This window comes from Glycine max, chromosome 6 (assembly GCF_000004515.6).
Source record: "Glycine max cultivar Williams 82 chromosome 6, Glycine_max_v4.0, whole genome shotgun sequence".
Taxonomy (NCBI): domain Eukaryota; kingdom Viridiplantae; phylum Streptophyta; class Magnoliopsida; order Fabales; family Fabaceae; genus Glycine; species Glycine max.
In genome coordinates, this window is record NC_038242.2 from 39688550 (window position 1) to 39701280 (window position 12731).

Consider the following 12731-nt stretch of genomic DNA (forward strand, 5'->3'; position numbering starts at 1 on the left):
AGTCAACTAATGAAAAACGCAACGTCGTTTAGGAATATAAGGAAGGAAGGAACGGATCTATGTATTTTAATTGAGTGAATTGAATGAATAAAACAAAACCTGGTCAAAGAACGCTTTCTTGTGGTTATCATCGACGCCGGGAGCTGGCCAATCGCGAAACAGGTGCTCTTGGCCGTTATCCAGTAGCACCTTCACCAGCTCTTGCTGAGAGAGTCACCGAATCAAAATCAAAATCAGAATCCCGAAGCGTTGGTTGAAATTCCAAAGAGAGAGAGAGAGAGAACCTGTTCAGGAGAGAGAAGGTTGAAGTTGTCGTCGAGGGAGGAAGCCATGGAAATGGAATCGCTGAAGAAGAGAGTGGAAGCTTAGATCATTGTTAACCTACACAGAACTATAACATGAACGGCTAAAAAAAATACCGACGCTGCAAGAGGTAGGAGGATCCTTCTGGAGATCCACTCTCCTTCCTTGCCTTCCTTCCTTCCCCTTTCAAGGACGAGCTTGCGGAGGTCACGGCAACAGCGTGAAGGGAGAAGGGAGATGGAAAGACAATATGAGTTCTGAAAAGCATGAAATAAAATAATTATAAATGAGACAAAGGCGGTTTTTAAAAATAACCGTAGTAATAGGCTTACAAACAAAGGCAGTTTCTTCTTAACATTTGTAACAAAGGCGGTTTTATGAGAACCGTGGTTAAGCTTTATAAAAGGTTGATATTAATTTCAAAAATGTCACCGTAAGCTTTATTACATCGGTTTTTTATAACCAACTTAGATTCAACGATGTTGAATCACATCTTTTTAGTAGTGCCATTATAATTTATTATCTCATAATTCTTGTATTTAGTTTATCTGAAAAGTCCATTGACAAGCTTTCTGGAATCATCTAATAATCATTCCAACACTATTTTATGTACATGGCCTATGAATCAATAGGTGCAGTATGCTATTGTAATTTCTAATCGTATAGCATAAGAAATAGATCAACTTTCTCTAAATATTTGGCGTTCAAGAGTAATATTTAAGTTTAATAGGCAACTTAACGTTGAAAGGTTTAGATCTTATATTTTTCATGTTGAATCCTTTGGGCATTCCTACATACTTGAACATATTAGATTCAGTGCTCATTTGCCCATTTTATGTGCATGGCCTAGGAATCAATAGGTGCAGTATTGCCCTTTTTCTATTAAGAACTCCCAATAAACTAGCCTATGGTCATTGTTTGCATTCATAATGAAATTACTCTTTTTTTTCTGTTCAGAACATCCAATAAACTAAACGTGAAGCATTTCAACAAACATATAGTCATTCATTGCATTCATAATGTAATTACTCGAGGTTCTCTTTGACTATATTGTTATTCATGATATTAATCTGATTTGATATCATCAAAATCAATTTTCGTATTTGAGATAAATTATTATTCTTTATATATATATATATATATATATATATATATATATATATATATATATATATATATATATATATATATATATACACATCATTTTATATTTATTATACTACTATGTATTAGAATTTTCCTTCTTTAAAATATTTCTTGGTAAACTATTATCCTTAAATATTAACTAATAAAATAATTGTGTCACAAAATTACTTTTTGGATTTATTTTAATATTTCTCCTTTCTAATGAAAATGTTAATTTTAATAAAATTGCATTTGATTTTTATACTTATTATATTTTTCAGTGTTACATATTTTTAAATTTTACAAAAAAATAACGTGTTTTAATTTATCTGATATATAAAATATTCTATAAATTGCATAACATATGTTTTTCATTATTAATTTAATTATTCATTGTAGATAAAATTCAAATTGCTATATTATATGTTTAAAAAAAATCAACTTGATATAAATATGTATAAAAAATAGTTTCCAAAAAGGTAATTTTAAAAATACGAAAAATGTAAAAGAGGACACATATAACAACTATGAGAGTGTATTTAGCAATTCTGTTATTATTTTTGGGTTCTTGATTTATTAACACATATTCGGCCAGCTAGCAGAAGAGGGACCAAAGTCCAACGGTCTAGAAAATCAGGAGCAGCTTCCCCCGCTGTGGCTTAAGGTTTTACTTTACCTTACTCTTCTCTTCTACTTTGAGACCACAAAATGTCTGAAGTGAATGCAACCCCTGAAATCCCTCAAAACAAAGCCATCTACATCAACAACCTCAACGAAAAGATTAAGATTGATGGCATGCTACTTGTTTCATGTTTTCGCGACTTCAATTTCAATGGATTATACGTTTTCTGAGTTGTCTTATGTTCTTGGATGCAAGGTTGAAGAAGTCTTTGAACACTGTTTTCACTCAGTTTAGGGAGATACTTGAGGTGTTAGCTTTCAAAACCCTAAAGCACAAAGGTCAAGCTTGGGTGTTCTTTGAAGATGCCTCTTCTGCTTCCAATGTTGTGAGGCAAATGCAAGGTTTCCCCTTTTATGACAAGCTCATGGTATCATATCATATTGCTCATTTTTATCTTCTATTTCGCTTTTCAACGTAAATTGTTATCTACTTGCATTTGTATTATTTTTTTTAAAATAGGTGTTTGGATATACTTTTAATTAGTTAGGGTTTACTTTTCTTGTTGGAATTATCTAATTTCCAATGCTACTATTTGTTAAACACTATAACATAACAAACTACCATTTGCAGAAGCTTGCATGATAGAAATTTGTTTGGAAATTTAGCATAATTTGCATTCTAGGAGATTAAAAAATAATAATAACGAAAAATAAGAACGTGCAGAGCAATAGTTATCGATTATAAGCTGCTCTCTTCTTCTCAATAGTGATATTACATTGCTCATGGAAAATGGAAGTGCTGAAGGAAAAATGTTGCATCAAAAAAGGAAGATCTTTTCTGGTAGGAACAAACAATTTTATGTAGAAATAGCTTGGAACTCTAGGAAACCTGTAAAGGTGTAGGAATCTTGAAGGTGTAAACCTGTAAAGGTGTAGGAATCTTGAAGGGCTTGGGGTTCGGGTTCCTATCATCATTGGTTACCTCACCAGCTGATGTGAGACTTCATTCTTCAATCTACACTTATGACTTATGTTAGCAACGGGCAGCAGTCACATGAGGAGGTCTTGAGAGAAATTTATGTCGAGTAATAATACTAGCAATATATATATATATATATATATATATATATATATATATATATATATATATATAGTAATATATTTCGTCAGTCTCATAATAATTATGGTATAAGAAGGAAAAAAAAATGTCTCAAACTAATTATCATTTTAACTTTTTAGTGTAACATTAATTATTTTTTCCACTTATATCTTTTATAATATCAATGATATAAGTCAAAAAAAATTAAAAATAAATTAATGATGATAAGATTAATTTTATAAAACTATTAATCTCTTTTATTCATTTATTAGTTTTTTATGTGAGTAAAATAATCTAAAACTTACAATTATAATGGGAGGGAGTATATAGCATGCTTTCAAATATTATTTATTAAATAATCACTATTTTTTTCCTATAGATAGCATGTTTAAATTGTTTCGGTTGCACGCACGTCCCCACTCCACTAACCCCATACTCTTTCTGTTGATGATGCTGCAAGTAGGCTTCTACTATTGTATAGTCCAAAGGTAATGAAGTGTCTTTATGCCTGAATTTTGTAATTTCTTATCATTCATTTCATTTATTTATTTAGATTTCCAATAATTTCATGCCTTTGTAAAACATTATTTTATTATTTATTTGGATTTCCAATATACATATTCCATTGGCAATTTTTTAAGAATAGTGGTACTTTCTAAGAATCTTATAAATGATATTTTCTAAGACGGTTGTTTTATAATCGTCGTGAAAGGTCTCAACTTTTAATGACGTTCGATATAAAGACGGTTTGTAACCGTCGTTGAATGTTTCTATTAACCGTCGTTAAATGTCTTTTTTGCAGTGGTGATATGATCTTTAAACATCTTAATATATAATTTTAATCAAATTATAGATGTTGTGGTCAATCCATAATTAATCAAAATTATAAAGATCATTTAGGCATAAAACTTATTCATATGAGAATAAATCATATTATGTATTTCAAGATCAAAATCTAATATAATGGTGAATAAAATTCTCATATATAATTTCATAATTGAAACATAATATTATGCATTTGATTTCATATATATATGCATAGAATAAATTTTTTCCAAAATATATTCATGCACAAAGTAAATCAAAATTCCATAAATTGCAAAAGTAAACAGAATAAGGATATAATATATGAAAAATAAATATATATCAAAAACCCTTCAACGATCCAGTGGCTTGTGCGTATACTGGTATCCTGTAAGTCATGGGTTCAAAACCAAAAACACTATTCAACATCTTCAACCTCTAGTGGGTTAACCCCGACCCATATGCAGACCCAGTTGGTTAACAAAATGCAGAAAAATAAAAATCAAAATGTACCTCCAGCCATTGCCATGAAAGAGCTTCCTTGTTTCGATTCTTCCAAGCTCTCACTCTCTCTCTATAAATGGTGTATCAGACGAAATTAGAAAAGGTGATTCTTCCTTGCTTCAAATATGTTTTTGTTCCTGCAAGACAATGTTCTTTTTAATCTCTTAGAAATAAAAACCATTTTTTTATTATTCGTATGGTCTGGATATGATCAAACACATGTTGGTCATAATCCACCACCTTCAACAGCAAGGGTTCTTGGCCTTGGAAATGGCAATTTTGTCTCAGCTTCACTCTTAAGGCAAGCCACTATATGTTGATAACAACACATAGCTATTCACCTATTGGACGGTAAGCTTTGATGATATTTTTTTATGCATGGCTTAGATTTTTTGTTTTAATGTTTGTGTTAGTCCAATTTTTTATCATTATTTTCTTTTATCAAACTCATTTCATGATATTTTGCAAAGTGATGCATATCAAGCTACTAGCTGCTACAATTTTCTTTGCTCTTGATTTATTCAAGTCGGTAGTGAAATAGCAATGGGTGCAACCATTTCCCAAGTTTCTACATACCAAAACTCCTAGTTCGATATCAATATACTTATCTGGAAGGTAAAATCCCAAGAATCTTCCTAATTATTAACCTGGAAATGGAAACCACCATTTGAGCATCATAGTCTCATCTCATTATTCTTCTGACTAGGTGTTTGGCATGTGGACCATTGTAATGTCCCAAGTGTTTGGATTCTTCAAAACCTCTATCATCTTTCAAGCATTTGTATGAAACATGACATGTGGAGATCCAAGCCTATGTTTGCTAATTCATAGCTAATATGGGAATCTTGAGTTTTTACCGTGTTCACTTATTAACTAGCCAGTAAAAGCTTTTTTTTATCTAGTATCAATAGCATTCTCTATGGTAGTGGCACCCTACTTAGAATCATCCTTATAGCACAGATCCCTAGTATCTCCACCTAGTTTCTTTGGATCAGGATATGAACCCCAATTTTAATTGATGATGGGGGCACTATTAACAATTCAGCCTGCATGAACTTTAAAAATTCATGACTTGCTCATACTCATGTCTATAAATACACAGAACACATGTTGTGTTTTCAACCTTCACGCCCTTTTTAATTTACACACAATGGCCTTTTTTGTTGATGAGCTAAACAATATACATAACCTATATACTTTCATTTGTATAACATGCTTAAGTAGAGAAAATTAAAGAATACGAGCATTTTAAAATAGCAGCACAATTCTGAAGGATCACAAACATATGTTGTCACCCTAAAAAAATTAATTAATCACATTCAATTACATCAATTTTAATTAAAAATATTTTTTTCTCAACTTACCATTTATTGAAACTTGGTATCAGGGATAAAAAAATCTTATTTTGGAAGGTAGGGCAATGAGAACAATCGTCTGCAGTTTACCTCAAGGAGCAGTTTGAAAAGTTGGTTTTTTGAAGTTATATTGTTTTTTACTTGCAGTTTGGTCTATAGTTGGTTGGGTGAATTACCAATATATGCCTCTGCAACTCCATGTTGTATTTCACAACTTTGTTGTTGCTTGCTAGTGAGCTACATCTTTCTACTTGCTATTTATTACTCTTCCATGATTAGTTCATGTCATCTCTCATTGGTTCTAAAATGAATGAATAAGCATCAGCAATTGATAATACTATGATAGGTATGCATTTTATTGTAAATTACAAAAGGTTCCTATTGAGTGATGTGAAATCATATTTACTCTAAGAAGCAATTTCAGTTTTGACTATATGGGGAATAGCTTTTAGAGTGGATAAAATACTACTGATATTTGTTGAATCTTTCCAAGAGCTACCGTATAAGGCTTATGCCTAGTACTTGCTAGCAAGTATAATCACTACTATAAAATTAATATTTTACGACGTCTATTCTAAGACGGTTGGCTTGAAACCATCTTAGAATAGAATACAGTGACAAATTTGTAAATAAAAGAAAAAAATGATGACGGTGGTATAAAAAACGTCTTTGAAAGTAAGTGTTCAAAGAAGGTTTTTACATGACTGTCATTAAATGCAAATGTTCAAAGACGGTTTTTCCACAAAAATTGTCCTTGAAATCCATTCAGTCTAATATATATAAAAAAAAGCTTAATTATTCACTCGTGCTCTTTATTGGTCTCGTGCATCTCTCTCGCTTTCTCCGCTGCTCGAAGCTTGCCCCATGTGCCTCGGTCTTTCCCTAAACCATTTTGGTTCTCCACACATCGTTTCTGGGTTGTCTCGTGTTGACGTCATCATCTAGCCCCGAAGTCTAGATCACGGTGTTCCACACTGTCGTCGACATCATCCGCTTGTTCTTCAAGCCCTCAATGTTTCACGAGCTCCTCCGTGCAATCGTGATTGGCATCTTGACACTCCTGTCTGGCTTCAAATGAAGGTACTTCAGAAGCACATTTACGGAGTTGATAAATCTAGTTTCTCATGAGTCGTAGATTCTGAAGCCGTACATCAACGACATGTTTCTCGACATGCTTCAGATTGCCGAGAGTGGTGGCTTGAACCATGAAGGTAAGTGTAAATTGGATTGACTATGAGGATATCGACATGGGGTTCATTCTCTCTCTCTCTCATAGATATTAGGGTTTTCCCCAATTGAATTTGCCTATTGAAAACCCTTAATTCCCACAATAGATGAGAGCAACCTAGACAATACATTGTCACCTTCAATTCTTCTGATGACACAATTGTATGAAGTTTGAGCAGGTTGGTTTCATGGATGCAGCAAGGTAAGTTTTACCTTTCTATATTATTGTCATTTATTTATTTTAATAGAAATTTAATAAATTAAAAGACCCAATTTAAACCAAAGCACCTTGATTTCAAACGCAAGGATGGGTATTCTCTTTAGGTTTGCAAGGATGACAAATGGGTTTTGCCTAAATTGGGAGGACTTCAATTTGATGTTCCAACTGCTATATCCAAAAATGGTCTGTCTCTGTCTTCCTCTTCAAGTTACAGGAAGCAATATTGACTATCCCTCGTGGTATAACTCGACTAATGGACATCCTTATGGATCGTGAGGTACAAGACATCAATGCTTTGTTATCATTTCAATAACCTTTCCAAACTTTATTGTTGGTTTTTTGACATGTCTAAACAAGATATAGCTTTTTAAAATATTCACTTATAATAATTTGGGGGTGCAATCTGATCCCTTAAATTCTCAATATTTACTGTTGGAAATCTTCTGGTAAGTTTTGTTCATTAATCCTCTTTTTTAAAATAAACCCTAAATATGCTACTTCTTTTTTAGAATATTGATGCTTGACTATTGTTTATATTGAGAAAATGATCAAGGTTTACCTTCCAGGTAATAAGGAATAAGGCATTATTGCTTCTTACTCATCTAACCCGTGAGGCTGAAGTAACTTTTTTGCTCTAATAGTACAGCACTTGACATTTTTTTTCCTTTTAAATTTTTCTTTAGTAGTAAATGTTTGTTATCTAAATAAATTTAATGATTATAGGAGATTCAAAAAATTGTCATCTTTGAAGGTGCATTTGAGAAGATCTTCATAAACATAAGATCATAAAAGAGGAGGGAAATTCAGATGGCGGTGTGTTGTGGTACAGGTGATAAATGGTTACTCTATGACAGTACTTTATATAACTTGCTTTATGAGCTACATGATTTATGATATTAATGCATGATTATGGTCTACTTGAAGCCTACAAATTTAAACCTACCTATTTTTATAATTATATATTTTTATTTTTTTTCTTTTGATAAAATGTTTTTTTAAATACCTATAAAAAGGATACATGCTCCTGTTTCTAATAATTATGGGCTAATAGTGTTTGAAAACCACTATGTCCAAAACATGTTTATGGACTTTTTTTTTTGGTTTCATTACTTGATCACATCTTCTAATTTAGGTATGATGATAAATCAAAACAGAAAAAACAAAAACAAAAGATACAGAAATCAAGAGTAATCAAATATGTATTATTTGTCATCCTTTGTTGTTGGTACAAGCATTGAAAATTGCTTTTTTATTGTTGACCAAAGATTTTGCATGTAAATCTTATTCATGTAATTATATTTTGAGCATGATTAAGCTTTGTATAGCTTTTAGTCTAGATACTAATTCTTAGGTTGCTGTGCAGGACTGCCTTGAACTATTGAACAATTTTCTTAGTAGCAATGCATTCAACCAGGTTTGTTGATTCTGTTGGGTTTATTCAGTTCTAAACCTGGTGCTGATTTCAACTCTTTATGGTTCAAGTACTATTAAGAGAGACTGTAGGACTTGACTCATTGATATTGATTTTGAAGTTGAGAGGAAGTAGTTTCACTTTTAATCAACAAAAGGTTAGATTCATTCAATTTTTCACTTTATTTTATGCTATTAGTGAAGTGAACCCTTATAGCTAACTCTTTTTTATCCATGCCAATAGACAATCAATCTACTCAATGCATTAGAAACCATTAAATTGTAACTAAAGGGAGGTTCTGAGTCTGATCCTGGGAAAGATATGAATAAACAGAAAAATAAGACTACTCTGGTTTAGGTTTGTTGTGAACTTATTCTTATGATGCTTGCATAAAACAACAATTTGGTGATCTTATCCTTCTATTTTTTGGATTTGGTTGTAGAAAAAGGTGTTGGACCATTTGTTAATATTAGGTGTTGAAAGCCAATGGGTACCTGTTCCCATTTGTTGTGCGGTAAGATAACTTCCTTGTCTCACATACCATGCTTTGATGTATTATCTCCAACATAAAAATATGTAATAAAATTACACACACACACAAACACAAACTAGTATTTTCTTGCTGGCATTATCTTTCATAGATTACTTGTGCATATAGATATGGTTGTGTATTGTTGCTCTATTATAAGTAATGAGAAAGTGATATGCTTGTATTTGGGCGATAGTAATTGTTGTTCAAGATGCTTTTTTGTGGTAAAATTAAGTAAAAACTAGTCATGTAGTTGATGCATCAGTTATGAAACGGTCCATGCATCCACCTCACTTTTGATTCTCATACATTTCAAAAAGCATTTTCTTTTTTATTATAGTAGTAGTTCGATTTTCATTTCTCTTGTAGCATTGATTTTTATTTTTTGTTCTGAAATGCTTAGTTTGTGAGAAAATTTCCTGTTGCGAAGAAGCACAAAAGGGTGCTCAGTTTTATACTATTAAATTCAATCTTTGTTAGGCAATGCAATGCATTGGTGATTTGATTGTTGGAGATTCAAAGAATCGTGATCTTCTTGCTAGCAAAGTTCTAAGAGAGGAGCCACACGTTGAACCTACTCTGAACTCTATACTTAGAATCCTTTTGAGAACTTCTAGCATGCAAGAGTTCATTGTTGCTGATTATATTTTCAAAAGCTTTTGTAAGGTTGGTTATGCATACTTCTTTCTTGATTTATTGCTTAAATAATTCCTTGTCACCATATATATTAACATAATTTAAGAGTTAATAAATTTTGATTGGTATTTGTTTATGGTCTTCAGTTTTTATTACACACATTTAATTTATGCTCCCCCTCTTGATTAAACTTGTCTAAAATAGAAAAATGATGATGGCCAATCAATACTGGCGTCTACGCTAATTCCACAACCATATTCCATGAATCATGTATTCCTCAAGGAGGATGTCAATATGCCTTTTGGCAGGTTTGTTTTGTTGGTGGTGCTTTAATGACTGTCCTTGTCTTTTGATAATATACTATAAGTATATAACTTAGAAAGGCAAATTACCACATGGGTATTTGGTATCCAATTTCTTCTTCCCTGAAACCCCCAAATTATTGCTTTTACTCTAAAGTGAAAAGAGAGGAGGGGAAATTATCTAAACCACAAAGACTCTGCTCTTGCCTCCACTTCCTAGTTCTAAGGAACATTTTTTTTAATTATTTTAAATATTGTTGTTGATAAATTATTTTATATTTAGGATTAAATTTAAAGAGAAAAATGATCATTATATACTACAAGATAGAATGACTAAAAAGATAAAAAGAATTATGTACAGATAAACTAAATAATATGCATTCAAATTTGATGATCTATTTGACATTCAATCTTATTAAAAATTGAGAATTTAACCGTTTTTATTCTTTGCCATATAGCATATAACCGTACCATGAACATTTGAGGCCCAAATGGGGAAACAATTTTGTGTTCCATAATCCATGTGATGATTGGGAAAAAAGATAATAATGTTTTGTGATTTTAATATTATCAAAACTGGGCAAATGGAATGATACAATGGAATCTAAGTAGAAACTAATTTACAATAAAGTGATAAATTATAATTCATTTAGAAGTAATGTTCACAGGCTATTTATTCTTAATTGTGAGTGATTATATTAATATTTCTATTTTTAATTTATTTTTTGATTTTTTTCTATCATATCAATTATAAAATTTATTATTTTCTCTTTATTAATTTTTATTATTTTCGCTCTACTTGTCTATTAAGATTATCTCTTACCAAATGTACCAATTAAAAACAAAGTAGGCCAAGAAATGCAGTCTATTAAAAAGTTAAACCAGGTGAGACTTGTGGAATTAAAAAATTAAGACTTGTCTGATGTACCTTTCCAGTATTCTTGAGAAAAATATTACATTCACATTTTCTTTAATACTTTATTGCAAAAACAATGACTTTATCCATTTCTTTATACATTGCATAATTTTTTTATAGTAAATAAATCACTAGATCTTCAGCAGCTAGCATGGCAGATATAAAAGATGTACATGGGAATGATTTGTCAGAAAAGAAAAATCTAGACCATCCAATTCTATCTTCAATCTTGGATTCTAACTTCATGAACCTTGTCAAAAGTCTAGAGGCAGATATTAGAGAACAAATTGTGGATGTTTATAGTCGTCCAAAAATGAAGGTGGCAGTAGTGCCGGCAAAATTAGAGCAAAGGAGTGGTGAAAGTGATGCTAAGTATATAAAGTAGCTGAAGGTTTTTGTTGAGAAACAATGCTCTGAGATACAGGTGAGTCTTGAATTTGTTCCTTTTAGGTACTCTGACTGACTGTAACTAGGAAGGTGTTGTTGAATGTACTAAAATAAACCTTCAAATTCCATTTTCTTAAAGTGAGATTCTGGAATTAGTTTTAAATCGTATGCACATGACAATATTACCATAAATATTCTTGTTATGTGTTTACTAGTATATACTATTGTTTACTTACATCTTCAATTTGTTCGGTAAGTAAGGCTCGTTTCTGATGGATTTCACATTAATCCATTATGGACTAATAGTACCTTAATATGTTAATAATTATTACTTTGGTGTGCTCATCCCATGAATGTGAGTAAGATTTCATTACAATAGGAAGTATGTAGGAGGCAGGTGGTTGTGCACTTGTCATGATATATCTATCTAATTTGGTGATTTTTCTTGTCATCATTTCAGGATCTTGTTCTTCGAAATGCTTCTATGGCCGAGGACCTGGCTAAGACAAGTAGTACTTTGCAGCCTGAGCAAAGAGTGAGTGGAGGCTTAGATAGAGTCCCAATTGACACACTCCGTAGAGATCTCCAAGAAGCATCTCAAAGATTGAATATGGTATGTTTGCTTGTGCATTTGTTCTGCTTTTAAATTTTTATTGTAGAGAAAATTATAAACCTTATAAATTATTTGCTCTATAATTTAACATAAATTTGCTTGACCCTATATTGTAGCTTGCTGAATTCTTTTTTGTGTTGGGAATTATTTAATTTTTTACTTCCTAGGTTCTTTTTTTTCTTTTATTGTTTTGATTTGAAAGGAAATTGAATATGATATTCATAGATAAATTGAATACGAAATTGAATACAATCATGATATTGTTGTAAATCCGTTTACATATTTGAGCAAGTTTAAATATGTAAATGCATATGCATTATAAAAAACAATGCATATTGACAAAGCTCTAAGATATTATTTTCATTATTTTAATTTTTTTAAAACATATTCTAAGACGATTTTTAAATTCTTTTACAAACCGTCTTAGAAAGGTATCATTCTAAGATGGTTCTTAGCTAAGAGTCGTCTTAGAATGATATCCTTCTAAGACGGTTCTTTGTAAAACCATCTTAGAAGGGTATAATTCTAAGACAGCTTTTAGCTAAGAATCGTCTTAGAATGGTACCCTTTCAAGACGGTTCTCATATAACAATCGTCTTAGAATGACATTTTTCTAAGATGATTTTTTAGGAAACCGTCCTAGAAAGATAGTCTTCTAAGATGGTTTTTAGCTAAAAAT

At 31.4% G+C, this 12731-nt stretch overlaps 1 long non-coding RNA gene and 1 other non-coding gene across 2 annotated transcripts; one reads left to right on the forward strand and one right to left on the reverse strand.

The window, feature by feature from the left end:
* Positions 1–124: 124 nt before the first annotated feature.
* LOC102662185 (uncharacterized) lies at positions 125–558 on the reverse strand. Its single transcript, XR_005891819.1, has 3 exons — positions 424–558; positions 285–345; positions 125–204 (listed from the first exon to the last, which is right to left on the reverse strand). It is a non-coding gene; the product is annotated as an uncharacterized protein (transcript).
* Positions 559–2136: 1578 nt separating this feature from the next.
* LOC113001951 (golgin candidate 6) lies at positions 2137–12373 on the forward strand. Its single transcript, XR_005891890.1, has 15 exons — positions 2137–2232; positions 2340–2477; positions 6947–7022; positions 7218–7240; positions 7473–7535; positions 7825–7878; positions 7982–8073; positions 8610–8676; positions 8741–8826; positions 8913–9026; positions 9112–9183; positions 9679–9864; positions 10039–10142; positions 11179–11476; positions 11900–12373. It is a non-coding gene; the product is annotated as a golgin candidate 6 (long non-coding RNA).
* Positions 12374–12731: the final 358 nt, after the last annotated feature.